Consider the following 18514-nt stretch of genomic DNA (forward strand, 5'->3'; position numbering starts at 1 on the left):
AGGTACCACTGACTCTCTTTGCTTTTGGCTGCTGGTTGAAAGACTCTTAGATATCCTTGATTCTGTAACATTAACATTAGTGGTGGGAATAGGTTTCTGTCTTGAGATTTGTAACATTAATTGAAGGTGCCTTGAAAGTAGTCTGGAGACAAAGAGACAGATCAGTGACAGATTCAAAATATTAAATACTATACAGTCTCATAGGCTAATTAAATATTTAACAGATAATATGGAAAACCTACAAATTTAAGAACATAAGTATATAATAAACACAAAATAAGACAAAAAAAACCCTGTAAAGTATCAGCTTTCTTGGTAAATTACTGCTAACTAATCCTACCAACCCCTCTGGACACATTTGTCTATCTGCTGCATCTTTTCTTACACCTAGTAGGTAAGTTTTCAGCAAGTGGTGGTTACCTTTGATATCAGTCTGGTAGTGTGTGTAGCACAACGTGACTTAAGATAATTTATCTAGCTTCCCAAACACAATCATAATGAAAATAGTAACACCAACTCCTGCCTACATACAGTATACTCAGCTGTACAAACTGAATACAACTAAATTCTACTCCTAAGTAAATTAAACGAATGCAGACATAGAACGAATATAAAAAATGTAATAAAACTAATAACATCCTCAGTAAGTTTCAAAAGCACAGAAAAAAATACTTTATTTCTTCTATTGTAACAAAGATTTTTGGGCTGAACTACACACTACAGAGTTCCCAAATAGCTGATTCACTTGAAATCATTGTCATGAGATCTTATACTCCTTATACTGGAAGAAGGAATTTGTCAAGTTTCACATGAAGTCACAGGAATATTCTCTTACATACACAATTAACTGAAGTGATCTATTTTAAACTGAAGCTACTATAGCAATAAAACATTTTTTAGACTTTAAAGCAATTTCCAGAATGAGCTTTCCTTGACCAGAATATAATGCTGTATCCTCCATGCTCATTTCCAGAGAAATTGAAATTTGTCTGTATTATTCCTTTTTTTTTTTGATTTTTTTACTATTGAGAACAATCTTGTTTGCATCTTCTTGTACCTGCGTACATAATTTTGCTGTGACTGAGACTAAAGGAAATCTGGTTGGGCTGGTGTTGACTTCAGTCACTCATGGGTTAAAGTCCTGCCCAAGAATAAAATCTGCCCCATTTGACTCAAAACTGTTCTTCCTCGATTTGAAAATATCTTGAGCCATCTTCATATAGTCAATCCTTCTGTTTTAAAAATAAGATTTGAATTACAAAAGGAATTTGAGACCCTTACTGTGGTTTTCCAACACTTCTTCCTCCATCACTGCAGTTATACTGTAACTATTTGAAGTAAATGTGCACAACTATATCAAAGGCTGCCACAACAACAAATTCAAATTGCTATGTTTTTGGTTACATCAGTGGGGAAAAAAAAAAAACCAACCACTACCCAAGAGTGTTTGTCCCTTAAAAAAACATAATCACTACAAGCTAATCCTTGGCTACTTTTAAAATCAAACCAAAATATAACATTACTCACGAAATACCTTCTTCTGTGTCTACATCTCTCCTGTTGATTTTTTTCTCAGCCTCCTGTGGTATTCTGCTGCTAGTATTTAAATAACTGACTTGAAGGAGAATACAGAAGCTGCTGTATTCCAGAAGCCCTGGAATAAATAAATCACGTCATTGTAAGTTCGGTTTCACTAAATCTAACCAATCCATTAATAATTGTAAAGGAATTCCACTGCCTCCTTGCACTCTGGAAATGAAACACTGGTAAATCAATTCTTTGACTAACCCTCAACCTGGTATAGAAAAAGATATTCAGTTTGGGCAGTGGACTGGCATCAGCCTCCTTACTCTAAGGCATTTCTCTGAATGATATCAAACTCTAAAATTAAAACCCAGCCAACTTCCTCTTCTTTATGTCATCAAACATTCATTTATTTGAAATACAGAGAGACAGAGACAGAATGCTAGTCACAAGCCACTTAAAAATTTTAACATTCACTTAAAAAGTTCTATATGCGTGAGCTTGCACATGTGGAAGACAGTAAATCTGTGCCCATACTTTCTGAACTGTTTCATAATCTCTTTGGTTTTATATTTAACAACAAACCTCCTAATGAAAAGGAGGAAATTAGATTCTGAGGAAGTCCAGTGAAACAATCCATTATTCTGGGTGGAAGCAAAAAAAGGGGGAATTTTTTTTAGAGAATGTATACACCTCCTAAGATCATCCTATGCACTGTGGCCATTTTCCACTTCAACAAGTGTGAAAATTTAGCAGCAATATGTTTCCCCTAATCCTTTTAGTGGTGCAAAATCTTCCTGGATTATTTACCACAGGGTCTAACTCACTCTGATGATCATAATTATATTTTAGACTTTGTTTTTATGCGAGTTCCTTCAGGATGGGGAGAGGAATCTCTTATACTCCATCACATCTCCATGAGTAAGATTGTGGCTCACCTTTAGAGTCCTAGTGCATCATTATTGGGACAGACTGGGCTTTAGACATAAACAGATACTCTGTGACTAGATACTAGAGCTATGGATCAGATTATTAATAGAATAGATATCTAAGTATTGGGTCATGATACACAGAGATTAACACAGAAGAGGTGCTGCACATGAGGACACAGCAGTTTCTAGAACAGAAAGTAACCCTTAACCATTTGGAAGGACTGAAACAAAAATTCCTTCCCAACTATCAAAATTTCAGCTGAGGTCAGCAGGATAGGATTTCAGGTTTTAGACTGCATTAACACCAGGACCAAACAAGAAATAAAAATAAGTTGAGTCACAGAAAAAAAAAGGAAAGTTGCTTCTCACCACGTTCTCCTTTCTCACCAATTCTAGGAGAAATCTTTCCTTGAAAAGCATGGACCAGGAAATGACAGTGATATGGGGAAGTCTGGAAAGACTAGCAGAGTGGCAACTATCACAAAGTGATGCTAGGTAGCCCTCAAAAAACGGAAAGTCTAGGATAGGGTTTGAAAATGTTGTAAGCAGCAACAATGGATGATCTACTTAGCGATATGGTTTAATGGGGATTAGGGACGGTTGGACTCGATGATCTCTAAGGTCTTTTCCAACCTAGAAATCTATGAATCTATGAATGCTGCCTTAGGACACCACCATAGTTGCTGTCCTGTGTTGTAGCATCACAATCCTTTGGTTGAACCGAGGATGTGGAGCCACATTGTAAACTGAATAAGGAAACCAATGCAGCTTAAAAACTTCTTCAGAACAAAGAGCGATTTTGTGCAATTTGAGTGATTTGAGGGGTTTTAGGCAGATCAGTTTCAAGCAGCACAGGTGTCCTGGTGGAACTCAGTATAGTAGCAATCAATATGGAGCAGGTTGACATTTTAATGCTATCATTCTTCCTTCCCACTTCAGTCTTGAACTTCAGTGTTTACATAATGCAGATAAAATCATTCTGATTTTATGTAACTTTTTATATAAATCAGATGTTGGAAAGAATATAAAAATAAATACAAAAATTCCAAGAAGAACCATACTGAAAAAAATTAAACTCTTTCCATAGACTTTAATGAAAATGGGTAAATGAGCAGCAGAAGAACATGAATAATTTAAACCAGGACTGCTGGCAAAGAGTACATATCCTCGGAACTGAGCCTGAGTGAGCTTTTCTGTCTAGAAAAACAAGCTCCAGAGTAGTTGATATTAATCCTGATTATTCGTTAAATGGTGAGCCCGGGAACAACCAAGAACCAGTCACAAATCCTGTGCTGTCAATAGGGGCCAGCAGGAAGGACAGGCTACACCCTACACAGACAGCATAAAGGTACAGAGGTAGGAGACACGGAGGTAGGAGGCACTCCACCAGCATCTCCCCACTGGTGGCACTTCCGAAAACAAGCAATGTTGGGGCAACAATACAGGAACACATTTCCAAGTTCCTTCTGGATGCCCAAGGTCTGATGGTATAAAGCACAACACCATGCAATACAAAACTGCAAATCGTCCTATGCAGACAGAATTTTAACACTCTTATTTTCCCTTTCCAGAATTTACAGATGATAAGAATGCCCACAAACTCTGGGTATCTGGAGTCCAGCCTCCATGGTTCTCAACAAGAAGAGGAGAAAAGAACAGGGACTGTTTAAATATAAACACTCTGCCCTTTGTTCGAGGAAATGGCCTCTAACAAGCATGTATAAAAAAGATGTTTCTTGGATTAGAAGTTACATCAGGTTTTAAAATCAGAGTTAGCTAGGGGAAAAATATTTTTTTTAAAAAAAAAGCAGTATCAGTTTTATATTTTTTCTCCAGAAACAGTTTATCTTTACAGGGCAGAAAGCAAGAATTATAACCTGTTCAACTGAAGAAGTTATAACCTTCGAACGAACGAAACAGAAAGGTTAAGTAGGAAATAAATGTTAAAAAATTACTCCAAGGAAAACTCCAATAAGCATTACACAAGGATATTTTATACCTCTAGACCTCTCCAGTCTTGAAAAACGAAGTGCGAAAAGAAATTTTTGCTTATAGTTGATGGTCATAACTTGATAGTAACAAAACACTGATTAGAAAGTAATTGGCAGTTTGAAAACAAACTGTTTTCATGGGCATTTCTTTCTTCAGTGCTTAAAGCTAGCAGGCACGATTTTCTTTTCGCATGAATCTGATTAATCGTAACATATTCAGCTCTATCATTGTTATTTCGCTCCTTAGCTGTTTTCCCTATAAATATATAGGCAAAAAAAAAAAAACCAGTTTACTGTGAAATACCTCTCTGTCCTGGTTTCAACCGAGACAGTTACTTTTTCTTATTAGCAGCTAGAAGAGCTCTGTGTTCTGGATTTAATCTGGGATTTGTTATGAGAGGAATGTTGATAGCACACTGATGTTTATAGTTGGCACTGAGACCTCAAGGACTTTTCAGCTTCCTGAGTTCTTGCCAGTGTGCAGGAGCACAACAGGCTTTGGTGGAGCAAAGCCGGGACAAATGGTCCACAACTCCACTTGTGATTTGAACTCAGACCTAGGATTGAGAGCCTAATTGGCCAATGGAGTATTCCATATCATGCAGCATCATGCCCAGTGTATAGATGAGGGTTGACTGTGAAGAAGCTCTTGCTCTTCCGGGGATTGCTCTTCCGAGAGCTCTCTCGGACTCTCGGTCTCTTGGAGTTCTCTCTCTCTCTCTCTCTTGTCCAAGATTGCCATGCTGGGCCTTACCTGTTTTGGGATTATTTGCTAAAACAGGACAGGCATTGGTTACTGGGTGGTGGGCAATTACACTGTGCATCACCTGTTTGCATATATTATTATATATCTATAAATATTCATACATTATTATTTTATCATCATTACTTTAAAATTTATTACTATTATTAAACTGTTCTTATCTCAACCCACAAGCCTCCTTTCCTTTTCCCCTTTATTTCTCTTCTCCATTCCCTGAGGGTGGGGGAGGGTGAGCGAGCAGCTATGTGGAGTCCAGTTGCTGGACGCTGAGTTAAACCACAACAATTTCATATTAGCATTAGACAGGTAACACCAAGTAAGGGGAAAAAAATAATCCAAAACCTATCTTTTGAAGATACTTTATCTAAGATACTATTATTCTTAAAATGGATGATATTCAGTTTCTCCCCGAGGGACTTCCAACTCAGCAACAAACAAAAGCACTTCTAAAATTTGAAAAAAATGAGGAAATCATTATAAAATGAAATCAGTTGCCAGTGAAGCCTGACTACTCCAGTTTCTGAAACTAATTTAGATTTTATTATTTTGATCTCACAGATTCTCTTCAGAAACACAAGCCCAGATCACAAAACATGCCATTTTTTCATTTCAGAAACTCCTTTAACTTCAACTGTAAGTGATGGTGATCTACACACAAATTGACTGATTACATGGTCAGTCTAAAGTTGTAATTCCCAGTACAGATCATGTACAAGTCTCCTTTTCCAAACATGGAACGGAGAAGAGAAGGGGCATATGACCAAAGCAAAACATAGGCAAGGAACGTGATGAGAAGGGACAACGGAAGTAATAACAAAAGACAAATTCTCAATCTATCTCAAATGAGTTAGAAGTCCAGTTCTACCTCCAGGTGGTATAATGTCATATCCAAGATCTTAAAGAGGGCCACCATGAGTTTGCAGGGTACTAGGCCAGCTAACTGAACCAGCAGAAAACTATTCATTTTCTTAATCAATAAATTTTTGCCAGTTTATTCAGATACCAGCCATGGCTAGCACAGGGGAAGAGGCCAGAGACAACCCCTTTCAGCCCTGAGTTAGATCAGTTCATTTGTCTTGTAAAAATCTCCCCTTTCAGCTGCTGGAGACGAATGGTAGGAAAGATCTAAAAAACTCATATCGGCTCAAAACTATCCATGCAGAACATACATGTACATATAAAAACTTGTATGCACAGTCCATTTGACACAGAGACATTTCTGGATACAAACAGATGTCTGCATTCCTGTTGTGGGGTAGGCAGTGCAACACTTCTTCCAGATCTCTCATTCTAGCTGAGCACCTAAAGTATTTTGAGGCTGGGTTCATGACAGGAGCTTAGGTCCAACAAAACTATAGATATACTGCTTTTCTAACCATAACTAGGCATGTGTCTTAACAGAAAAAAAGTAGATAATCTCAGCAAAGGTGATACTTGATAAATTGGATCTTAACTGCAGTTTTCCTCCTTACCTGTCTGTTCTGTAAGGCAGGTTACTACTAAAAATGACCAAAAAAAAATATACCAATAGTCAACTGCGTGTTCTTGCTCCTAGTGAGATGCTACAAGAAATTTGCCTGCAGGAGTAGAGAGAATTAAAAAATGCTCTTAAAACTGCAATTGTCCCCTTCTGCTTTCCTAGCTTTTTCTAGGTAAATTGGTAGCTGAGGAAGGATTCATGCACCAGGTGCACACAATTTTATTTTTTCAGAAGATGCTTCAGCCAAATGTGTTTGTTTATTTTACCTAGATCTTTATTTTTTTTTCCCCCATTTAAGCTAGGACCCTGACTCCTGGCATAAACTAAGCAGTAGCCCATGGCACTAATTCTGCTGAAAGCCAGCAAGGCACAAAAGGGCACTCTCCATCTGGTTCCAAGCAAAAACCTTTACAACAAAGCACATACACAGTTATCTCACCAAGCTGACCTCAGAGAGGGCTATGATTTTTGGCCCTTGAACAGGTTTCCCAGCTGTGCCATGGAAACAGAGCATCTACCAGCACACCCTGAAGCTGCAAACCACCAAAATTTACTCTGTGTCAAACACCAACGCACAAAATCACTTGGCAAAGAAGGGCTGGCGCTAGCAGGGGCCGCAGGGGTGTTGCTTTGAATTACAAAAGCATTTGCCCACAGAGTGAGATTTGCAGTGAAGCTTTCCCTGCCTGAGAAAGGATTTTCGTGTCAGCAGACGGCCCTACATTAATCATGGTTTTAAAAACCTGCCTCTTACCTCCACGGTTTTCTTCCTTGTACGGGATAAGAAAATTCAACCTCCAGAGCGGTATCCACGGCCAGGCTCCTAGTTTACTAGGTGTTCACTAGTCCTGGCACCCGGCAGATTGTGCAGTCCTCGCCATGCTGAACAGGCAGGAAGGGAGCCGTGGCCAGGCAGGGAGCCCAGGGGTGTTCATCATCACCGGAAAGCAGAACCTATGGCTGACAGCTCTATGACAGCTTCTTTTTTCATTCCCATCTATTCCTTCCACTTGCTAATCTAAGAAGACCGAAAAACCTCAGATACAGTCACATATCTCAACCATTACTTCAGGGTTAATCCAAATTCCAACGTAATCATTCTGTTTAGCCAATTTAGTTTTCCTCGTTCTTTCTGATGAATGCTACTTTCTTCACCTCTTATTAAAATACTTTAGTTCCCCCAAAGAAAGGTGAATATCCCCTATTATATCCTGTCATTAGGTTCTTCCCATCCACTCCTGACAGCAAAACAAAGATCAGTAGATGTTTAAAAGGTTCTGAGTGTTTAGACTCAAAAGGAGGTTGTTTGCTATTTGTTTCCATTTCATTGGGCCCGTACTCTATTTTCTAATGGATAGAGTAGAGCTCCACTGTGATTTAATCCTAATACAATGATTGGGTATATGGTGACAAAAGCTGTGGCCCTATTATTGATGGGATCATAAGTAAAATTGACTAAATACCACTAGGACTGGAATTCTTTTCAAATTTAGTTGCAGTATCCCAAATTACTTTTTGTATTTCAGTGGCTAAGGAGCCCTCTTCACCTTCACTTCTAATCGCTGCTACCATAGATCTACCATACTAGATATGGACAGACTGAATTGATGGGCCGATTGTATGAGGTTCGACGAGGATAAGTGCCAGATCCTACACTTGGGTCACAACAACCCCACGCAATGCTACAGGCTTGGGGAAGAGTAGCTGGAAAGCTGCCCAACAGAAGAGGATATTAGATATTAGGAAAAATTTCTTCACTGAAAGGGTTGTCAAGTATTGGAACAGGCTGCCCAGGGAAGTAGTTAACTCACCATCCCTGGAGGTCTTTAAAAGGCATGTAGATGTGGCACTTACGGACATGGTTTAGTGGTGGACTTGGCAGTGTTAGGTTACTGGTTGGACTGGATCTTCGAGGTCTCTTCCAACCTAAATGATGCTATAGCTTGCATCCACAGTTGAGCTTGGATACAACTAAGAGCTAGAGAAACATTATTTTGGGCTGCACCAAGTGCATCCACAATCAGTTGGTGGTCCTTTTCATTAATTCTTTCCCCCAAGGCAGTATACCAGATAAAAAGTCATTGGTTAGTTTCCAATGCTAACAGAAAAGATGGCAATGAGTGTTCTAATTTGTTTAAATCACTTGTTGATGTGCTCAGTTCATTTACAAGTACTTTGGCATCTATACTATTTAAGACTTGCAATCCTATCCCTGTGATACCAGTCACATCTCTCCTTGTTTGTCTTGGAGAGGTGAGGTGTAACCAATATAACCATCCTGCACAGGACGTACTTCGGAATGGTGAACAGATCGATTTGATGGCAGAGATATTAGTTTACTTCAATAGTTCTACTCATTTAAGAAATCATGATGGATTAAGAACACTCATTGTTGACCTGTATTTTTGATCACATACGGTCCAATTTCAGAAATTTGTGGGGATAGAGTTTTCTTATCCTTGACAATTGGGGTGGATGTTGTTGTACTAAGCTCAGTAGTATCTATTTTAAATTTAAATGATTGTTTCACACTATAGTGGGCCCAGAAGCAGGCTACAAAACTAGGTTGTACTATGGTAAAATTGTACCAACAGTTCAATCTTTCAAGGGCGTAAACTTTCCCATCTTTGGCTATTGGCTTTGATGGAATGTCATAAACAGAAAACTGAGAGGTCTTCTCATGGACAGACTCATTGATCACCTGACATTCTATTTTAATTTCTTTCCCTGTCATTTCCTGAAGTCAGGGAACTTTACTATCAGCTTCATCGATTCTATGTAGCTAATGTATACACTGATCTTACACCGCTCAGTAAATTCCCCTCACCTGAATACGGAACTTTTGCTGAATATTGTAAAACAAAGTATAATCTTGACCTGACCAATCTCACCCAGCCACTGCTGGATATGGACCACACATCTTCAAGACCTAATTTTGTTGGTCTTGAAGCTAAGCTAAGCTTCCACAAAGTCATCGGCTTCCTCCTTGACACGCCCCCATCCCTGACCCGGTGGGGTGGAGAGGAGGAAAAACGTAACAAAAGGCCTGAGGGTCGAGATAAAAACAGGGTGGGATCACCCACTGATCATGGCCCCAGTCAAAATGGACTTGGGGACAAATCAATTTAAGTTGTTAACAGTTACTTCAAAGCCAGATCTTGAAAAAAAAACTTTCCCCCACCCCTCCCTTTTTCCTGGTTCTACCTCTTCTCTGCAGTGGTGCAGAGGGATGGTGCAGGTCTGTTCATCACATGCTGTTTCTGCCACTCCTTCTTCCTTAGCGGGAGGACTCCTCACACTCTTCCCCTGCTCCAACATGCAGCCCCTCCTCATGGGAAATAGTCCTCCAAGAGAACTTCTCCAACATGAGTCCTTCCTGCAGGATGCAATCCTTACCCATCAGATTGCTTCAGTACAGGCTTTTTTCCCAGAGAGTCACAGCTTCTTCGGGCGCAGTCACCCACTCTGGTGTGGGGTCCTCCATAAACTTCAGACGCATCTCCACCTCATGGTCAGCCTCCAGCAGCGTGGGGTCCTTCCCATTGAGACAATCCACGACCTCCCTTAGGCACAGGCATCTCTGCTCCAGCATGGGGTTCTCCACAGGCTGCAGGTACATCTCTGCTCCCCCATTAATCTCCATGCCTGCCATCTCACCACAGGTATCTCAGCTCCAGCACACCTCCCCCCACTCCATCTCCGCTGTCCTTCTTGTCTGCATGGCCGTTTCTCTCGGGTCTCAGTCCTCTCTCCGCTGCAGCTGTGCTGGGCCCAACGAACCTCAGCAGTCCTGGCAGGATGAACTCTGCCCAGCGGGCACCTCAGGAGCGGGGCACTTCGGAGCTCTCCAAGCCGCACCACTGCAGCCATCTCCAGTCAAGTGGCAGTGGCCCAGTGCAGGCAGCTGCCTGCCTGGAAGGCTGAGGGGGGCCAGCCCCCCACCACTCCCTCTCTTCACTGCAGGTCCAGCCCAGTTCAGGTTACTTTGTCCCCTTCTTAAATAGGGCCTTCACAGAGGCGCTGATTGGCTTGGCCCTGACTGGAGGGGAGGGTGGTCTGACCTGGTCAGAGGCTGGTCCAACTAGTTTTGGAGTCAGGGACACTTCTCACATCTCCTTACAGGCGTCACCTCTGCAGCGCCGCCCCTCCACTACCAAAACCCCACCACAAAAACCCAGCACAATCTTCTGACTTACCTCCATTTGAATCAGAAGAAGAAAGCATTTCCAAGAAGCAGAGCTGAGAAGAGAAAAGCCAAGTGGGGTGAGTTTGCAGAACAAGCAGATACTGGTTCACACGTCCTATTCCAGCACCATTGTGGAGAACATCAGTTTGCCTCCCCAGCATATTTTACCACTGGCACTGCCTTTTGACAGCAGAGCATCCAAGAGCTCAAACAGCCACTGATGCTGCTATAGGGGTGTGGCAGGAGCAAACCACTGTCCGTGCCACCCCATGGACAGGACCCAAACTTAGTGACTTACAAGCTACATTCTTATGTAAACCAGGTGTCCTGGTTTCACTGGGATGGAATAATAGAATCAGTTTTCTACTAAGAAAAGCTACATTTCTAAAATAAGCTCCATTTTTAAGAAGACTGTAGCAGCCAATTCGGTGAGAACAAAGTTGATAAGACATTTTTAGTTTATAGCCAGCCATGGTATGCAGGTATCCACAGTGAGCAAGGACTTTTCAACTTGTTTTAGCTAACACCTAGATGTCCAAGAACCTGGTGGCAGCAGGCCAAGGCAATTGACATCTAAATTGGCAAACGGGTATTCCATACCACGTAACATCATGCTCACTATAAATTGGAAAGTTTGTTGGGGACAGTCTCTCTTTCTCAATGGTCGCTGTCCCTGGAGGGTCTCGTCCGTCATTCTGCTCCCAAGGCCCACTCTCTCTCTTCTGGGATTGCCGTTTCGGGATTTTCCTGCTCTGGGATCGTTAGCTGGGAACAGGCGGAATACTGGTTAAGGGGTGGTGAACAATTGCACTGTACATCATTTCTACATATCTATATATATTATTATCATTTTCCATTTTATCTTATTTTATGTCAATTATTAAATAGTTCTCATCTCAACTCACAGGTGTTCCTTCTTTTTCCCAATTTCCATTCTCCCTATGACTCCCTAGTCTGGCCAGTTTGCAAGCCTGATGCATGATGGCGACTAACTATTGATTATCGACAACTGAATAGCAATACCCCACTACTAACGGTCGCCGTCCCAAACATAATGTCAGTGGTGACTGCAACACAAGCAGCAGCCCATCTGTGGATGGCTGCCTTAGGTGTCAAAGACATGTTCTTCATGATTCCACTAAGGGAGGAGGACAAATCCCAATTTACCTTCACCCGGGAGAGGACACAATACCACTTTAATCAGCTTCCACAAGGGTACAAACACTCTCCACTACTGCTCAAAACGTCTTGGCTGCAGTCCTTGACACTACAAAAGTGCCATTGGGTGCTCACATCTACCAATACATAGATGACATCCTAGTGCGTGCAGACAACAGGAACAGATTGGGCAGGTAGCCAAGACAGAGTGGGACTTGTTGACAGAGAACAGATTAGATACTCCACCTTCTAAATGCCAAGGTCCCAGGCAGGAAATTAAATTCCTAGAGGCTTAGTAGATAGCAGGGGCTGTTACAATGGCTGATAATGTCCTATCAGTTATTGAGACAGGGCAGACCCCCAAATAAAAAAATGGAATTGAAACAGCTGTTGGGCACATAGGGGTATTGGAGAAAACACATACCAGGATTTTCCGTAATTGCTCGCCCTCTATACAACTTGCTCTGAAAAAACAGGAAATGGGATTGGACTCCACAACATACAGAGGCCCTTAGCGTCCTAAAGGATGAACTTAAGACCTACCAGAAACTAGGCCTGCTATACCCGTGAGACCTGTTGAAGGTGGAACAGGGGTTTGCAAAGCATGCCTCTTATTGTGGCGTATTCCAAAAGAGGCTGCAAGGGCCAGCCAGACCCTTGTTGTTTTCCTCCACATCATTCAAGGAAATTGAACAGCAATACTCAGAGTGGGAGAAGGGGCTTCTCTCACTCATCACGGCAGTTAAGGAGGTGGAAAGATTGCATATGTCACAGGACATTATCGTGCAAGGTCCTTTCCCCCTACTAAATTCAATACTTAAAGGGTCCCTCCCCTACCTGCCCTGAGGGAACAGCACAGGCAGCCACAATATGGAAATGGTATGCCTACTTGGAGGGAGTCAGTCAGTTATTACCACGGAAAGAGGGGCTCACCAAAATTTCCAAGTTCCAAGAACCCATGAACCCCAACCCAGCCTTGCTAAGCTTACCTTATAAGCCTTCTCCAATTAAAGAAGCGTCTGAGCTAACCCAGGATTCAGATACATGAGGGGTATGGTTCACTGATGCCACCGGAGACCAAACAGTGTGTTACACGAGAGATTCCGTGTTTGACCCACCCCTGAGAGTATCCAAAGTGACAAAAAATCACTTGGTACAGCCACAGTGGTTTGAGATTGGGCTCGAGGAGAAGGTATTAAGTGGGTGTTCCAAATGCCACATTATCCTCAAGTCAATGGGACTGCTGAGCAGATTAATGATCTGATAAAGAAGATTGCTGTCATCTCGCAATCCAACTGGGACGCTGTCCTGGTTCAGCCCAGCCAGCGGCTCAGCTATCACGGGGCCACTCACTCACTCCTCCCCTCAGTGAGGTGGAGGAGAAAAATGTAACAAAAGGACTGAGGGTCGAGATAAGATCGGAGAGGAATCACCCACCAACCGTGGTCCCAGAAAAAACAGACTCGGCCTGGGGACAAATCAATTCAATTTATTAATGGTTGTTTGAGAGGATAAAGAAAAACAAAACCAGATCTTAAAAAACACCACTTCCTCCTCCCGCCTTTCCTTTGTTCCCAGTTCTACCTCCTCCCTCAGCAGGACAGGAGGATGGGGAATGGGGGAGTGCAGGTCAGTTCATTCCATGTTGTTACTGCCGCTCCTTTTCTTAAAAGAGGTGGACTCACACTCTTTTTCCCTGCTCCAGTGGATCCCCTACTCACGGAACAGTCCACAGACTTCTCCAGCAGAAGCCCTTCCCGCAGGATGCAATTCTTACCCTTTAGGTTGCTCCAGTGCAGGCTTTTGCCACAGTCACGGATTCTTAGGGAATTGTTGCCACTCGCTCTGGCGTGAGTCGTCCCACGGACTCTAGATGCGTCTCTACCTTGTCGTGCGTCCCATGCTTCACGACCGTCCTCAGGCTCAGGCATCTCTTCTCTGACGTGGGTTCTCCACGGGCTGCAAGTGGGTCTCTGCTCCACCAAGCCTGTCCCGGCTGCCAGCGGTTGCAAGGGAAACTCAGCTCCGGCACATCCTCCTGCTCCATCTGCACTGACCTGGTGTCTGTGTGGCTGTTTCTCTCAGATCTCAGTCCTCTCTGGATGAACTGGGCCCAGTGGCACCCCAGGATTGGGGCGCTCCCGAGCTCACCAAGTGGCACCGCCGCAGCCATCTCCAGCCGGAGGTGCCAGCCCAACATGGGCAGCTGCCGCCCAGAGGTGGGGAGGGGGCAGCCCCCGCCTCCCGCCTCCTCACTGCAGGGACGGAGCCCCTTTCGGCTCCTTTGTCCCCGACTTAAATAGGGCATTGGCAGAGGCGCTGAGGGCTCGGCCCTGGCCTGAGGGGATGGGGGTTCGACCTGGCCAGGGACGGGTCTGACCCAGTTTTGAAGCCCGGGAAGTTACAGGGGGTGAATCCCCTCTCCTGCCACCAGAACCCCTTCACGCAAATGCAGCACATTCCACCCGTCACCTCTGCGAATTCCATATTTAGGCACAACTTCAGTTACATCAACATTACAACAGTGACACAATTAATACTGAACAAGAACGCACATTTTACAAACAATCCACCCCTCGGCCCTTCACCAGTTACGACAATCAAAATTCCCCAGGATCGTTCTGCTCTCCGTCACTGTGGAGTCCATGTTTTGCCCGTTTCCTCTCCCAATCACTATCCTTATCTCGTGCCCCACATTGGGTGCCAAAAAAAGGACCATCGTGGTTCAGCCCAGCTGGTGGCTCAGCTACCGCAGGGCACCCACCAACCATGGTCCCGGGAAAAACAGACTCGGCTTGGGGACAAATCAATTCAATTTATTATGTTACTTGAGAGGATTAAGAGAAACAAAGCCAGATCTGATCAAACAACACCTCCCCCTCCTGCCTTTCCTTCACAAACAATCCACCCCTCGTCCCTTCAAGCCTTCTCCAATTAAAGAAGCTTCTGAGCTAACCCAGGATTCAGATACATGAGGGGTATGGTTCACTGATGCCACCGGGGACCAAACAGTGTGAGTGTTGCACCAGAGATTCAGTGTTTGACCCACCCCTGAGAGCATCCAAAGTGACAACGGATCACATTGTACAGCCACAGTGGTTTGAGATTGGGCTCGAGGAGAAGGTATTAAGTGGGTGTTCCAAATGCCACATTATTCCCAAACCAGGGATTGTTAAGCAGATTAATGATCTGATTAAGAAGCTTGCTGTCTTCTCGCAATCCAATTGGGACACACGGCTAACACAAGCAGTCCTCATTATCAGTAACCATTGGGGAAGTTATGGAAGCCTCAAACTCAGGGCATTCTGCCCTGATAGGCCACCAAAGCGCAATGGCCCTATACCAGGCAATAAAAAGGACCAGCTTTCACTAAGGATACACATGGGCCAACCCATCATGGTGAAACTACTTTCTATTGGTATTGTTCCCATGACCCTAGAAAAACCTAGAGGTCCATGTTCCAGGATGGAAATGGAAAAACCTACTGTATTAGCATCCGGTGGATAATCCTGGACTCCTAACCCAAAAGCCCCGTCCTGAGGGACTGAGGCACATTTTTGTGCTCTCTTACAGGACAACGGAGATGTGGACAATCCTGTCACTCTTACTGGCAGCAACAGCACTTAGCACAGACGACTCGGATCCAGATGGCAATGTACTGGGAAAGATGGTGAGATTCACACTGATGATTAACCTAACATCAATAATGGTTTGTTTGCCCACTCCTAGGTCAGCAGAGGATTCCTTACCAATTTTTGTACAGGATGTCAACATACCACTAGCTCTTGAATTAACATGGGCTCAGTATAACAATTATAGCTGGAGGTTTTGGGGAAACGAGGAGGATATAGGCTACATCCATGCTGTTTACAGTTGGTCATAATACGTGCCAGCTCAGTATGAGATGTTAAATCTAATTACATTCTCCAGCCAACTCACAAGGCCATGAGGTGGAGCTTGAAAGGTGTTTTCCTGGATACATCTAGTAATAATTGACAATCTTTGTTTTTCCAAACTGGGGATCTGTTTACTTCCCAATTCAAGGTTTCCCATTGACAGAGCCACTCTGTAGCACCAGCCCACATGGCGTTAAGAGTCTACATATGTGGTTTTTGCTCCATTTTGTGCTGCCAAAACAACTGCTCTCATTTCTCCTACTTCTGCACTGTCTTCACCTTCTGTTCCTTGTTTGCCAGTGGTAGTAACTAACACAATGGCCTTACATTGCCGTTTACCGTTTACCTTTTTTGCCAAAGCATCCATAAACCAAACATTTTCTGTTGATGTACCCTGGGTGAGGGTGATGCATTCAGCATGGGTGAAGGTTTAGAAGGCTGTTGTAAGACTAAAGGGTCTGTATTTATGCGCATCTGCATTGTGGAAGTCTTGGTATGTCCTTCAGTTAATTGTGTATTTTCTACAACTCCTGGTAGGTAGGAGTACCGTTTCTGGTAATGGGGTTTTGTGCAACTCCTGAGGGAGCAGTCCCCCTTAGGATTGTTTCTCGTACACTAAATGGTCTTCTAGTTTGCACAGATTGTCCCTGATCTATTTTCTCAACTTGCTTAACTGCTTGGACTAAAGATAAAAGTCCTTTTTCCCATTTGGAGCATAGTTGTTCTGTCTCTTTAAATGCAGTTGAGCTAAACAATAAAGGTCTTTTTGGCCCATCAGGGCCAGTTTGGAAGAGGTTACAGTAAGTAGCCTGTTAGAGAAACCCCATTCAGCTATAATAGGGTCGTGGGGGCGTACTGGTTCCAATTACTGATGTTTTTAATTATTCAGTTAGAGTTTTGACCACGTCTTTATGTTCGTTTCCACTCCCAGGGTCTGCCTTTTTTAAAACTGAGTACAATGGAACAAAAATAAAAGAAAATCCCAGCACAAGCTTCCTCCAATATCCTAAAGTTCCCATTAATTGTTGTAAATCTTTCCCTGATTGGGGCATTTGCAGCTCTTAGATTTTTCTTAAGATATCTGGAGGAATCACTGCACTGCCTGCTATCCACTAAGTACCTAAAAATCCTACTTCTTTACTTGGTCCCTGACATTTTCCAGGTGGAATCTCAATTTCTGCCTTATTCAGTGCTTACCACACTGCTGCTACTGCTTCCCCCAGCTTTTAAGGGAAGTTCCTCCCATGACAGTATCACCTATACGTTGGCGCAGTTTCACATCTTGGGGGAGTGAGACTGTGAAAGTTCAGCAACTGCTGCAGGAGCAATTGTGGGTCAATGTTCACACTCCTGTGGGAGCCTGTTAATGGTACATTGTATTCCCTCCCTAGTGAAAGCTTATTTCTCTTTATCCTCCTTCAAGGGAACCATAAAGAACATATTTTTTACATCTAGCACCACCATCCACGGGTGTGCAGCTGCTTGCAAAGTAGCTGTTAAGTCCGTACGTTTGGTACAGCAGCTGTAGCAGGGCTGTATCAGTGCTCAGGCACTGGTAACCAACTGTTAAACACCACTTCCCATCTGGGGTCCGAACTGGCCGGACAGGTGAGTTACAGAGGGAGCACGTTTTGGGAGATAACTCCTCATCTCTCCAAATCAGCTATGACTTCAGAAATCCCAGTTCATGCCGCAGCAGAAATCGGGTATTACGGTATGTTAGTGCTTTTTGAACCGGGCAGCGCAGGGGCTGCACGGAGTAGTCACACTGTGGCCTCCCGAGTTCTGCCAGGGTTGGGGTCCATGTCTGAGCTGAAGGAGCACACAGGGCCATTCGGCAGGGGCCAGGTTCATCCTTTTGAAACATCGAAGCCGAAATACTTTCATAATGATCTTTAATTGCAAAATTGCAAAGTGAGCAGTCAACACAGCGCTTCTCGCCCGGGAGCCATAAGCTGACCTTGGCAGTCTGACACACAACGCTTGCTCCGTTCACACCAGTAATTGTAACTCTTTGCTGTCCAGATTACACGCCCAGCTGCTCAGCATCTTGCTGCGGCACTACTGAAATTTGTGCTCCCATATCTATTAAAAACTTCATCAATTGTCCCTGAGGATCAACTAGAATTAAAATGTACAGGCCACCATTACTTACCCACCAATAAGCCTCCTCTTTCTGGACAGGCAAGGCCCATTACCTTCAGGACGTTACTCGGGTTTTGGCTTCATGCCCTGGCCTTTCTACCTAGGAAGGTCTCCCTTTCTGGGTACTGGCGCTGGAGGAGTTGAAATGCACCCCTCCCTTTCACTTCAGTCAGACTTCAGAGAACGCCAGTAGCCTCACCTGAAATCACAGCTCTGGGAGGGCCTGGGGCTGACATATTCCTCCGTAATTGCCAAGCCTCAGCTCGTTCTGCTGAGAAGTTCGGACTTGTTTTCACTCCATGCCTCCGTAAATAATCGGCGATTCTGCTTGCCATCCTGCCAACTCCGTCAACTTGTCGCAGACGGAGTGATGCACTTCACTCATAAGAGAGAAGCAACAATATACTTTATTGATATAAAAGTTAACAAAGTGCAACGG

The sequence above is a fragment of the Tauraco erythrolophus genome, chromosome 4 (genome assembly GCF_009769465.1).
Source record: "Tauraco erythrolophus isolate bTauEry1 chromosome 4, bTauEry1.pri, whole genome shotgun sequence".
NCBI classification, from domain to species: domain Eukaryota; kingdom Metazoa; phylum Chordata; class Aves; order Musophagiformes; family Musophagidae; genus Tauraco; species Tauraco erythrolophus.